Genomic DNA, 14189 nt, shown 5'->3' on the forward strand with positions numbered 1-14189 from the left:
CCTACCAAGGCCACAGCATCTCCCATCTCGAAACTTGTGCCTGTGGTTCCCATCCCCTAGAAAACCTTTCCTGCCCTCCTCTCCCCAGCTAAATTCTACTGACACAATATATACCCCCTCCTCCAGGAAGCCTTCCCTGACTATCTGCCACCCCTGTACCAGTGTCTCCCAAAGTGCAGAGCACCCTGTGTGACCTCTCTGGAATATGTAGAGGTGTGAATTGCCCACACCTTCTCGGGACTCAGCAGGGTGCCAACTCCCAGCATGGGTTACCCAGCTGACTAAATGGGAAAAGAGACAAATAAAGAAGAGAATGCACCCTACCGCCCTTGGACGGGCTGAAATCCAAACAAAACCCTCTCTGTGCTCTGTGAAAAGGTTCCAGGCAGAAGCTCCTGTAAGACGAAAATGAGACAACTAGGCCCCACGGGCCTCACCCACTCCCCAGTCCCCAGACTCTGCACCGGTGGCCTGGCCCCCGGGAGCCTCAGTTTTCTCATCTACAGACCAGAGACAAGAGTGTTACCTACGACAGGGTTAAGTCAAGTATACAGTAGACACTCACTTAACTACAGCCATTACTATCGCCACCTTACATTCACCAAACCACAAAACATAACGCGCAGGCACCCAAGGACTGATTATATCAGGGATTGCTAGACTTTCTGTAAAGGACCTGATAAGTTTCAGTTTTGTGGACCATATGGCCTCTGTTGGAACTACTCGGCTCTGCTGCAGACAGCAGCAGCGTAAAAAGTGACCAAAGTGTAAATGAACAAGCATGGCTGTGTCCCAGCAGAATGTTATTTATACGAATAGGCAGCGGGCCGAATGTGGCCCACTGCTGACCTCTGACCTCTCACCTCTGCACTCACAGCTCCAAGTGTGGGCTTTAGAGCAGGGCACTGCATTCAGAGGGAGCTGGTTAGAGGCACAGCCCCAAACCTGCTGAATCCGAGTCTGCACTTGAACGGGGTTCCCAGGGGGCTTGTGTGAGCATTCAAGTTTGAGAGACGCTGTGCCCGGCCTCCTAGCTCAGCACCTCAGGTCAGAGATGTGGATGGCTTTTCTTATCTGACGCTTCCACCAGAGGGTAAATTCCAGGAAAACTGAGACCGGGCGGCCTCTTAACTCCTGAAGTCCACGTGTCCCCATTCATCAAGTAGGTACAGATTGCATGGTATGAACCAGGCCCAGTGCTGGCCACTGGGGACACAGTGACTGCAGAGGCTAGAGGAGGGTGTCACTCTGCAGATGTCCCTGCGATGATGGGACAGACGGATACTGCAGTGGGTAGCCTCTGGAGGTGTGGGGCCCTGGGTTTAAATCCTGGTGCTGTCCTGTTGGGCCTACGTGACCTTGAGGAAGTGTCTCTGAGGTTCAGTTTCTGAAAACGGGGTGGCCTCCCAAGTACCTTGTGAGGACAGAGCAAGAGTGTGAGACGGGCCCCGGCAGCTATGAGATGGCACAGATGGGTGGGGACACAGGCGCACGCTCGCCAGCGCTCACAGCAGACAGACTGAGGCTGGCCCTGGACATCTCCCTGCGGGTTAGTTGCGGGGCCTGAACCAGGGAAGGAGGGACCTTGGGGACCAGAGACAGGGGCTCCTCATCCAGGGAGCGTGGAACGGGGACAAGATTCCGGTGCATTGAAAGCCTTGACCGGGTGGGATGGGATGGGAGTAATAGACAAAAAAACTGTACTTGAAAAATAATTAAATAAATTAAAAAAAAAAAAAAAGAAAGCCTTGAAGGTTTTTAGTGGCAGAAAAGGCAGCAGGAGCCCTCAAGGAGCCTCTGATGCCCTAGAAACACAGGGCTGGAAGGACTCTTAGGAAGCAAAGAAAGCGGTGGTTAAAGAGAAAAGTGCTCCTAAAGCAATGCAAGTGTTTGTTCAAGTGACACCCGGACAGATCCATGGTGTCTTCGGGGCCCTGACAGAGGGCCCTTGGGACCAGGGCACCCACATGATGGTGGGGAGTGGTGCCCAGGAGAGCCCAGGGTCCGTCTGAGCAGCAGCTTCAGGCCGCTCCAATTTGGCCCAAGCTCCTGAGTTTCCAAGAGAAGCGAGAAATTGGAGTTACTCTCTCAAAAATATTTGACTGTTGGCTCAATTTAAAATGAAACACCACAGGTGCCAAAGAAAAACCACCCTGGGAGTCGAAACCAGTGACTGGCAGCTTCTTTTCCAGCCCAACGCACCCATTTCACGGGGAGAAACAGAGTCTCGAAGAGGGCAAGCACTTGCCCAATGGGACCCAGTGTTTTTGGAGGAGCACTGAGACTTCAAGGCCCCCAAGCTCTCGCTCACCCCCAACTGTGCATGGGAGTGTGGGAAGGGGGAGGGAGTGGGGGAGGGGGAAGGAGTGGGGGAAGTGAGAGGTAGAAATCTCGACTTCACAAGCTGAGACCCTGCTTGCTCTGTTCACCCAGGAAAGAGTGTGGACAAAGGGACAGGGATGGACATTTATTAGTCACATACAATGTTATAACACACAGTAATAACTATATACCAATGGGAAAATAACTGACATCTTCTGAGTGTTTCCTATGGGCATCAAGAGAGGGTAGTGACCCGGGGTAAGATGGTAGTTGAGAGTGTAGACTCTGGATTTAAATTCTGTCTCTCCCACTGCCCAGCTGGGTGACTTTGCGCGAATGACTTCACCTCTCTGTGCCTCAGCCTGTTCATCGCACAGGGCTATTGGGAGAAGTGAATGAGTTAAAGTACATAAAAGGCATTTATAATGACTACNTTTATTAGTCACATACAATGTTATAACACACACAGTAATAACTATATACCAATGGGAAAATAACTGACATCTTCTGAGTGTTTCCTATGGGCATCAAGAGAGGGTAGTGACCCGGGGTAAGATGGTAGTTGAGAGTGTAGACTCTGGATTTAAATCCTGTCTCTCCCACTGCCCAGCTGGGTGACTTTGCGCGAATGACTTCACCTCTCTGTGCCTCAGCCTGTTCATCGCATAGGGCTATTGGGAGAAGTGAATGAGTTAAAGTACATAAAAGGCATTTATAATGACTACCTTTTGACAGCTGGCTCACAAAGGGACACACTCCAAAGTCCAAAGAGCCTGTCTGAACAGGGCCTCACATTTTGCCCAGTGATAGGGTAGATTCTCTACCCCCCTCCCCTCCCGTCCCCCAATCCCAGGCACTGGGTCAGATTCACACCTCTGTGCTGCAGATGAGAAAACTGACGCGTAGGGAAGGCCGCCAATGGACCCGGACACACGAACCCTAAAAGGAGCAGCAGGATTTTAACGCAGACCCCAGCCCCTGAGCAGGCGACCACTGAGCCCACCTTCTGGCCACAGCAGCCTGGGAGAAACGTCTGGTTGCCTCGAGAATCCTCTTGGCAAAGGCCGGATACCCTGTCTTGCTGCCTGGCACCCGAGCACAGGACAATACTAGGCTCCACCCCAGGCAGCAGCTCCAGGCGCACCCCCAGGCACATGGCACTACCCTCCAAGGTCCTCCCCTGCAACTTCCGGAGCCTGGCCCAGTGGTAGGGACACTCTGAATGAATCATTCCCAGGAATCCTCAGGCCACAGCCCCCGGATGAAGGATATCCGAGAAGGGGCGTGGCAATGGGTGGGCATCCCAGAACTTTCTCTGGAGAGGCCTCAAACTGGGCCAATGTGTTTAGAGAGAGCAAGGGGCCTTGCAGGCAGCAGAACAGGTGGAAAGTGGGGACACCAGGAGCTGTGGCTACCCAAACAAGCTTCCACAATGCCACATGGCCAACCCCAGGCACCAGGCCACATCTGGGCTCTCAGATCACCAATCCTGGCCACACGTAAACTGCCACTCTTTCTACAAATGGATCCATAAAGTCACATCGGCAACAGCCTGTGACAGCCTCCCTGCTCGTCCTCCTGCATCCTTTCTGGCAGTGCATGCCCATTCCCCAGCAGGGCACACTGAGGCCCAGTCTCCTCAACCCAGTTTCCAGTTCCCCAGGCTCCCCAATTCTTCCTGCACAGGGATTTGGGATTTAAAAAGGCAAGGAAGGAAAAGTATACACAAATGAATAAAAGCAGGAGACGCTAGATAGAGTTGCCACACCAGAAGGCCTGGTCTCAAGTGTCTCACTGAAGGCACTCGATGGCCACCAGGAAAGTTCAACTTCAGAATGAGCATGGGGGGCCAGCATGGGGCAGGATCCGACTCCCTTTGGAAGCCAAGGGACAGGCTTTCCCCGTGGGTTGCAGCCTAGGAAACCCAAGGGTCTCCCTGGCTTCTGGGAGAAGGGTCTCAAGGCGACCCTCTACCAACCTGGGGTGTGAAGGTTCAAGCAGTTTACACCTTTCCTTTGCCCCACCCGCAGGTTCCTAACAGGTCCTATGCAGGTCCTAGGGTGGGTGCTGTGAGGCCCTGGGTTCCTCACTGCCTCCTCCTCTCCCGCCCAGGGCCTGGGCGAATACCCTCGGCAAGTATTTGTCACTGTCACAGAAAGGACAAAGTGCACACGCACCTCAGGCTAAGGACAGGCTTGACCTGTTCCCCTGATTGATGGTCCCAGAGATGTTGCTGGTGACCCGAGGGCACTCCCTATTCTGCTAACGAGGCCCTTAAATTCATGCGTGTGAGAAAATAATCTATAACTTAGCGTATCAGAGCCAGGGATTTTAAAGATTATAACTACTTAAGAGAAGACTCCAATTTATGCAAGATTATCAGAACCCTCATACATCGCTTTGGAATGCACGATGGTGCAGCTGCTCCGGAAAACAAAGAATTACCACGTGACCCAGCAACTCCACTCCTAGGGGAGTGCACCCTCCCAGAGTGTACATGAATGTTCATAGCAGCATGATGCACGAGAGCAAAAAAGCAGAAGTAACCCAAAGGCCCATCGACTAATACACGATAAAAGAAACCACGCCCTGGCTGGTGTAGCTCAGTGGATTGAGCGCAAGCCTGCGAAGCAAAGGGTCACTGGTTTGATTCCCAGTCAGTGCACATGCCTGGGTTGTGGGCCAGGGCCCCAGTAGGGGGTGCATTTGAAGCGACCACACATTGATGTTTCTCTCCCACTCTTTCTCCTTCCCTTCCCCTCTCTCTAAAAATAAATGAATAAAAATTTTTTTAAAAAAAGAAACCTGTGGTCCACCCAAACAATGGAATATTATTCACCTATAAAAAGTAACGAAGTGCTGACAAGTGTGGCTCAGTTGGTTGGGCATCCTCCCACAAAGCAAAAGGTCGCCAGTTCAATTCCTGGTCAGGGCACAGGCCTGGGCTGCAGGTTCGGTAGCCCTTTGGGGCATGTACAAGAGGCAATTGATCAATGTTTCTCTTTTCTCTCTCATGTGAATACTTCTCTCCCTCTCTTTCTCCCTCCCTTTCCTTCTCCCTAAATATAAATAAAATCTATCAAAAAAATTAATGAAATACTAAAAAAAGGAAGTACTGATACTATCACATGGATGTACCGGTCACAAAAGGCCACACAATGCATGATTCCAGGAAATGCCCAGCACAGGCCAAGACATAGAGACAGGAAGTATCAGTGGTTGCCAGGGTATGGGGGAGGAGGGATTGAGAAGTGACTGCTGACGGTTCCAGGTTTCTTTTAAGGGGCTGAAAATGTTCTAGAATTAGACGAAATGTTCTGGAATTAATTGATGGCTGCACAACTCTGAATATCCTAAGAACTACTGAACTGAATACTTAAAAATGGTGAATTGTATGGTACACGAATTATATCTCAATAAAGCTGCTATAAAACCAATCACATGAGGTTTTCAAAACTCAGGTGATAGAAACCTACACATTAAGTACAATATGTGGTGTGATGGGGTAAAATGGTTAACAACTGAACCCAATATCACAGTTATGGAAACTGAGGCTGGGTGAGAAAGAATGACTCACCCAGGCCACATCACTACTCAACCAGAGTGAGCCATACCTAAATCTGCCCAAATCCAGATGCTTCGCCTAACCACCAGGAGACCCGGCTGGAATGAAAAGATATGAGATGGAGTATGCAAGAGGTGCCCACCGCCCAGTGTGAGAGACAGACCTGCAAGGAAATTGGTACATGAGGTCAAGGCCCAGCTACCTCTTTGGGGTTCAAAACAGGAAGCACCCAACAATGCCTGAGGAATTGTTGGACAGGGTGCCGAGAGGAGACTTCCGAAGGATGAGTATATTTGGCCAGCCCCGTCTCCAACATCCCTATAGGACCAAAACCCAGGAGATCTTAGGGTAAGTTTAAGCTCTGCCACATCCTAGCTGTAGGACCTTGGGCCACGGACAGGTGACCTATCCGAGCCTCAGTTTCCCCATCTGTAAAAGCCGAAGGGGCAGGGCGATAGGCACAGTGCTTTCTAAGGCCTGCTGAATCAAGTGGTTCTCACTCTTCCTCCAAAGGGCACGGACCTTTGCGTGTTTTCCCACACAATAATAGACTGCCGGGTCAGGCGTGCCCAGCCTTGGTGACGCTCCTAGTCCAGGTTTTATGAGGCACCTTCCGTTCAGCTCATCCTGATAGGAGGAGGTTGCCAGGAGTCGGGATTCTCTGGCCAAAATTCCCCTCACTTCTCTCGCGTGACTCCCAAGTTCATGAGGGTCTCCCTTACCCCAGGTTCTCGGCGCGCCCGTCCCCAGCAAGCGATAGCCACCTCCCAATGCCCCCACTTTTGAAACGCCTCGTAACTCCACGACGGCTGCAAGTTAACTTGCACGCGCCCCCCGTCCGTCCTGGAGCCCGCCTGGGGGTGCCCGCAGCCGGGGAAAGGTCCCAAGACTCGGATGGCGGTGACACGCCGCGCTTCCCCAACTCCCCGCCCCCCGCCACACACACACACACACACACACACACACACACACACAACGCCTCGGGTGCAGAGTACAAAGCGGGACGCATGGGAATTGGACTGGGTCTCTGCCGCACCACGCGGAAAGCACTAGGAGCGCCTGCGGGTGGGGATCTCCGAACCAAGCGCCCGCGCTGCCTTCCTGCCTGCACCCAGCCCCGGAGCCCCGGCAGCCGTGCCGGGCCCGGGAGACACCGCGAGGGCCGAGGGCTCCCCAGGGCCCGAGGCCGACACGCGGACGGCCCCCTGCCGGTGGCTGCTGCCAAGGCTCCCCGCGCCGCCCCAGGGCCACCTACCGTGCGGTGGTACATCTAGCGGCCCATGCGACCAGCGAGCTACTCCCGGCTCGCCGGCCGCCTGGGCCGGGGTAGGCAGGGAGGCACCCGCGCGGGGGCGGGGCAACGGCGCCGTGACGTCACGCTGGGCGGGTCCGGGGAAGCCACGCCCATGACTCCCCCCCACCCCCCACCCCTGCCAGCCCGCCTCCAGGCTACGCGATAGGGAGGGGCCCTGGGAGGTGACCCCAACCCCGGAAGCCTTGGTCTGACTGCTGGCTCTCTCCCTGCTTCTGCGCTCACCGTTTTTTACTCCCGAGGCAGCTCTGTTCAAGAGACGTTCCCTTCTGTCTATAAGCAAGAAGCAGAATGAGCGCCAAGAAGTGTCATTCTAGAGCTAGACTAGAAAACTAGACTAAAACCTGAGCAGGGTGCATTTACGCTACTGTTAGTATAAAATAAAGAAAAAAAATATATATATATGAATATTCCCTCCCTCTTTTTAAAAATATAAATATATGAGAGGTTCTCAAGAAGGAGATGATGTTGCCCTGCCCCTTTTCCTACAGGGACACTTGGCAATGTCTGAAGACATTTTGGGTTGTCATAATTGGGGGCAGGGGGAGGCTTGTCATGGTGTCATCTAGTGGGTAGAGGCTGCGATGAACAGGACAGCCCCCTTTCCCCGTCCAACCTGAAAGGTAGATTGTTCTGAGTTTGAGAAACCCTGCTATACATGAATAAAAGAAAACTTCAGGCTGGTAGAGCTCAGCTCTGCCTACCATATTTAATGTCTCTGTGCCTCAGTTTCTCTTTCTATAAAATGGCATATAATAGATCTATGTATGCATAAATGCATATGCACTGAATACCTGAAGGAAGGAGAGGAAGGGATGCGGCTTACTTCGCACAGAAAACCTGTGTTGTTTGTTCTGTTGGAATTTTTTATTTTTACTGTTACCTATTTAAAATAAATATTAGTAATGGTTACAACCAGAACAACAAGCATTTTATATCTATATAAAAATCACCTGCTAAGTTCCAGGCATTGCTTTAAATACTGTATACATTTAAAGCTTTGATAGTCTTGTGTTGGGTCCATCATCATCCCAACTTACAGCTAAGGAAATCAAGGCATACAGATATTAAGGGATCGTCCATGGGCAGCTATGAGTTCCTCCGTAGCTCATACATTGATTTATTCAGATGTCCAATAAATGGAGCCCGCCACGCAGAAAGTGCTGGAACTGACAAAACAGAATCCCCTGCCTTCATGCAGCTGGCTGTTAATGGTCTGGAATCAATAGACCAATTATCATCTAGTGTTGATGGTGCACGTATTAGAGGTTTTGTATGACTAGCTGCCTTGTAGCCCTGCGGGTGTTTCATAACGTTCCTTTGTGGGCGGAGAAATAGAGATCAAGGGGAAGAGGCCTGAGGAAGGCATTTCCTGGGTACCCTGTGCTGGGCACTGGGAGTCAGTAGGTAACAGTGATACAGGGTGCAGCCGGGGGGGGGGGGGGGGGGGGGGGGCGNGGGGGGGGGAGGGGGACACACACACAAAAAAGATGTGGAATGGTGTCCAGAACTCAGTGTATAGGAATATTGGAAGAAATATTAAGGTGTCCTCACCCCCCCCCCCAGGTGTCAGTTGGGGGAAGGGACAAATGGAGCAGGGCCATTGAGAGCTGTTTTGCAGAGCAACAGTTTTGCAGCTAACCTCTGCGATAGTCATTTAACATATCTCTAACCTTTAACTGGTTTCATAGATATGTTAAATAGCTGTGGCCAAGTTTTGGGCCAGGGAGAAGTGAATGGCTGGGACCCAGGAGGTAACTGGGGGCTGATCGTCTGAGACAGTGCCTGGGAGAGAGCCATGTGGCTTTAGCAGAGTTGAGGACCCCCTCTTGGCCAGGTGAAGGGGAGAGCCACGCTGTCTTGGAAAGATGTAGACCCCTGTAGCCATTAGGAGAGAGATCCAAGCCGTTTCAACAGAGTTAAGACCTCCTTTTGGCCAGGTGAAAGGGAAAACCACACAGCTTTGCCAGAATGGAGATCCCTGCAGCCAGGTGAAGAAGAAAGACACGCGCTTTTGGTGGAGTGCAGACCCCTGCAGCTTTGGTAGAAGAGGCCCATGCAGCTTTGGGGAGCTCCCTTTGGCCGAGTGGCCTGGAAAGCAGGAGAGACTTTGACTGGAACTTGGTACAAAGAACTCTTGCCAGTGAAAGGTGCTGCATGACTTTGGATTAACTGGAGATCCTGCCTGGACAGGCAGGCGACACAGCTCACGTGCCAGCGACCTGAAAAACGGACGTGCGCTCTTTTCCTGATTTATGGTACCCTGAGTTGGGACAGTGGGAGAAGGGAGCGCTGTGTGTGTCTGTGTGTGTGTGTAGGTGTATACCCTTAAAGACTTTAATATTTTAAGGAAGGCATTAGGCCTGAATAGCATTAAATAAACATTTTGTTTCCTTTTCACAAATCTCTGGCATTGAGAGATGTCTTTCCAACTGGTGGCCGACAGAAGAGCCCAGTAGATATTAGTATACCGTCCTTGGGAGGGGCCCCTGTTTTCTGTAGCAGTTTTTTTGCATCCTTCAGTGGGCCAAGCATTGCCCCCCCCCCTGGACCCCCTGTTCGGTAACAACAGGAGGACTAGGGCCCTATGTCCAAGTGGGGGAAGCTGGACCCTCCATCAAGCACTGGGGAGTTGGGAACAGAGAGGGTTAGCCTGGTCCAGGAAGGGAGACCCAGGGCCAGGGGGTTATACCGTGCCTCACACTGAGGCCTGAAACATAGATGAGGCTTCACAGAACAGTACAGCAGTGACAGGCACCCAGAGGTGCAAAGTATCAGCAGGAAGGCCCTTTGTTGCGGGGACTTGCATAAATTAAAGAGTAGTCAGGATGTGGGGGGAGGGATGAGAGGATGTGAGAGCGGTCTGCAGGGGTTGGATGCTGCAGGGCTTCCTGGGCTCTGGGGAGGAATCAGGGCTTCATCGTGCAGCCATGGACGGATGGAAGGTGTTCAACAGGGAGAAGATGTGGTTAGCTTTGCTTCCTACGAAGATCCTGTTGGCTGCTGCGTGGTGGAGGACAGGCAGGGAGACTGCTTCCGAGGCTGTTGAAATACTCCAGGGAAGGCTGGCCTGCCCAGAGAGAGAGCATCCGGCTCCAGAGCCGTTTGGAAGACAGAGTTGGCGGATCTTTTGCAGGGCTAAGGAAGGGGATCAGAAGGATCTCCTGGTTCTTAGGTTGGGCCTTATCCTTTCAGCCCCGCAAGGCAGCAAACCCATTCAGGCCTCAAGCTGGCTGCCCTGAGGAAACTGAACAGTGCCCCCAGAGCTTTCTGATGGGACAGACACTGGAATTGGATGTGACTTTGAAGGCAGATGAAAGAGCTCATTCTTGTCTGCTCCCCCCCCTCTGTAAACAGCTGGGCGGGGCCTCTACTTTCTTTTCCCCCAACCTGTACGCCCAGCACCTACACAAACCTGGCACTTGGGAGGTGGTAAGTCAATATTGGTTCAGAGCGGGAAGAATGGCCCTGGCCAGCATGGCTCAGCGGGGTGAGCGTGTTGTCCTGCAAAGGGAGGGCTGCTGATTCCATTCCCAGTCAGGGCACAGGCCTGGGTTGCAGGCCAGTCTCCCATGGGGTGCATGTGACAGGCAACCAGGTGATGTTTCGCTTCCTCTCTTTCCCTCCCCTTCCCCTCTCTCTAAAGATAAATAAATAAAATCTTTATTTTTTAATTTTTTAATATATTTTATTGATTATACCATTATAGTTGTTCTATTCCCCCCCTTCATTCCCCTCCACCCACACACTCCCTCCCCCACCATTCTCCCCCCCTTAGTTTGTAACCACCTGTCTCAAGTTCTTTAGATTCTGTATTTCCCCTATTATTCTTGCCCTCCCCCTATCTATTTTCTACCTACTGTCTATGCTATTTTCTGTACCTTCTCCCTCCTTCTCCTCCTCTTACTCCCCTGTTGCTAACCCTCCATGTGTTCTTCATTTCTATGGTTCCACTCCTGATCTAGCTGTCCTCTTGGTTTGCTTTTGTTTTAGGTGTGGTTGTTAATAACTGTGAGTTTGCTGTCCTTTCACTGTTCATATTTTTCATCTTCTTTTTCTTATATAAGTCCCTTTAGCATTTCATATAATAAGGGCTTGGTGATGATGAACTCCTTGAACTTGACCTTATCTGAGAAGCACTTTATCTGTCCTTCCATTCTAAATGAAAGTTTTGCTGGATAAAGCAATCTTGGCTGTAGGTCTTTGGATTTCATGACTTGGAATACTTCTTTCCAGCCCCTTCTTGCCTGTAAGGTCTCTTTTGAGAAATCCGCTGACAGTCTGATGGGTACTCCTTTGTAGGTGACTGTCCCCTTATCCCTTGCTGCTTCTAGGATTCTCTCCTTCATTTTAGTCTTGGCTAATGTAATTATGATGTGCCTTGGTGTGTTCCTTCTTGGGTCCAACTTCTTTGGCACTCTCTGAGCTTCCTGGATTTCCTGGAAGTCTATTTCCTTTGCCAGACTGGGGAAGTTCTCCTTTATTATTTGTTCAAATAAGTTTTCCACTCGTGGCTGTTTCTTTCCCCCTTCTGGTACCCCTATAATCCGGATGTTGGAACGTTTAAAGATGTCCTGGAGGTTCCTAAGCCTCTCCTCATTTTTTTGAATTCTCATTTCTTCATTCCTTTCTGGTTGGATGTTTTGTTCTTCCTTCTGGTCCATTCCATTGATTTGAGTCCCAGTTTCCTTTCCATCACTATTGGTTTCCTGTGCATCTCCCTTCATTTCGATTAGTTTAGCCTTCATATGTTCCTCTAATTTGTGACTATAATCAACCAGTTCTGTGAGCATCCTGATAAACAGTGTCTTGAACTGTGCATCTGAGAGGCTGGCAATCTCTTGGTCGCTTAGAGTTATCGGCTCTGGGGCTTTGAGTTCTTCTTGCGCCATCTTTTGGGCTGTTCGTGCCTGTTACGTATCAGGATCAGAGCCCTAGGTGTCCACCAGAGCAGGGCAACTCAGTCGCTGGGTTGTGACGCTGTACGTGGGGGCGGGGTCAACAAGGAGCAATGGTGTCCCGTCTGCCGCCTCCCGCCGCCGCTGCCACCAACACCGGGGCCCGCGCGTTTCGTCCCACTGCGCGTGAGTGTGCCACCGCCGTCAGTCCTCCACCACTGGGTTTGCCCCCTGGGGCCTGCGCGGTCCGTCTCACTGTGCGCGAATGTGCGACCGCGGTCAGTCTACCCCACACCCTGACTGTGTCCAGGCTGCCTGTGTGCCTGGCTCTGGGGATCCTTCCTGCCTGACCCTGCTCCGATGCTGGCTCCGCCCCTCTTACCGTCCCGGTTGAACAGTTAGTTGTAGTCAGACTTCCGTTTAATTCAATTTTCTGTTCTTTGGTTGTGTCTTTGTTCTCCAAACCTTTGTTGTATTCAAACTTGGTTGTGGGAGAAGGCACAGTGTTTCCACCTATGCCTCCATCTTGGCGGAAGTCTAAATAAATAAAATCTTTAAAAAAAAAAGAAAATGATCACATGAAAAAAGTTTTCTTTGTTTGTTTTTTAGATTTTATTTATTTATCTTTAGAGGGTAAGGGAAGGAGAGAGGGACAGAAAGGTCAATGTATGGTTGCCTCTCGGCATCCCCTCCTGGGAACTGGCCTGCAACCCAGGCATGTGCCCTGACTGGGAATCAAACCGCGATTCTTTGGCTTGCAGGCCCGTGCTCAATCCACTGAGCTATGCCAGCCAGGGCTCAAAAAGGGTTTCTTAAGCAGGAAGAACAAATGTGGCACAAGACACACATTGATTCTAAAACTATTTCCAGTTCTGACATCTGAGAAGATGATACTGGTGATGTGCTTGTAAGTATTATATTCAAGCCGACCATCTACCCCTTCCTACAACCTGTTATGGTTTTATGGTCATCACTCCCATTTTACAGATGAGGGAACCGAGTTTCCATCAGGTAACTTGATTTGACGTAGAGCAACAGCTAGTAAATGTCAGAGTGGAGACACAAACTTCGTATAGCGATGGAAGCAGGTGTGGCAGCACTGGGCAGGAAGCCAAGGCAGAGAGAGGGCCAGGTAACCCTACATCCTCCTGCTGGAAGGATGTAGGGTTACCACACCTAGCTGGGTACCCAGGTTTCACAAAGCACTCTGATTGGGGGCAGGTCTGATCCTCGTGACTGGCCGTCATAGCAACACAGCTCTAAAGAGATGCTCACCTGTCCAGAACCTCCTCAGAGCACGCTGGCCCCATGCCCTTTCCCCCAAAATTCAGTTGTTGTGATCATGCCCCTGGGGTGTTCTCCCCCACACACAGCCTCCCCCACACACAAGTTTCAGGTTTGAGGCCAAAAAAAAAAAGGTGACATCTTTTAAGCTCTGAAATTCTGCCTCAGGTGGTGAGAGACTCACATTTCTAGAGGCGTGCCGAAACTGGGACCCACAAAGGGAACAAGAGGTTCACGTAGAACTCTTATGTTTCACTCCCTCCTGGCCTTTCTACATGTTATTTTTCTCTACTTGGTTCTTTTCATCTTTGTTACTCATTTTTTCTTGTAATTTTAGTAACTCCTCTTTTTTCATCACATGCTTTGTTTATCCATAAATTTGTTAACAGAAGTTAAATAAACATAACACTTTGTTATTTTCTTCCAGTTGTTTGTTTGCCCAATGTACGTGTCATGCGTCAGCGATGTGAATATGCACATTTTCCCCATCCAACATCCTTGAGAAAATAACGATATTGACAACTTTGAGATCAAAGTCATCCAGATTGAGACTATGAATGAATGTAAAGAAGTTCTAGGACTGACTTAACCAATACATTTCTATGATGTTTTCCTCTTATCAGACTCACAAGATGAGTGAAGACAAAATTGTCACATCTGAAGAAGTCAGAAATAGTTTTTCAACATGCACGGAATACAAATTGTAAGCGATCAGAGAGCAGTTGTGTTTGATTGGAATGCGTTTGTCTTTCTTGAGTCATAAAGTCAGGGTGCGTCTCGCTACCAGTGAGATCTTAGCGCCGAGGAA

At 50.6% G+C, this 14189-nt stretch overlaps 1 protein-coding gene across 2 annotated transcripts in view; it reads right to left on the reverse strand.

The window, feature by feature from the left end:
• The window catches only part of TPST2 (tyrosylprotein sulfotransferase 2), a 42787-nt gene extending 35548 nt beyond the window's left edge, over window positions 1-7239 (reverse strand). The window contains exon 1 of one of the 2 annotated variants that reach the window (XM_037052391.1): window positions 7143-7239. The gene's annotated coding sequence lies outside the window, so the exon portion shown is untranslated. The remainder of the gene's footprint in view (window positions 1-7142) is intronic. The other variant, XM_037052390.1, reaches the window with a different exon arrangement.
• Window positions 7240-14189: the final 6950 nt, after the last annotated feature.

This window comes from Sturnira hondurensis, unplaced genomic scaffold, assembly GCF_014824575.4.
Source record: "Sturnira hondurensis isolate 20B ecotype Veracruz unplaced genomic scaffold, ASM1482457v3 Scaffold0007406, whole genome shotgun sequence".
NCBI lineage: Eukaryota > Metazoa > Chordata > Mammalia > Chiroptera > Phyllostomidae > Sturnira > Sturnira hondurensis.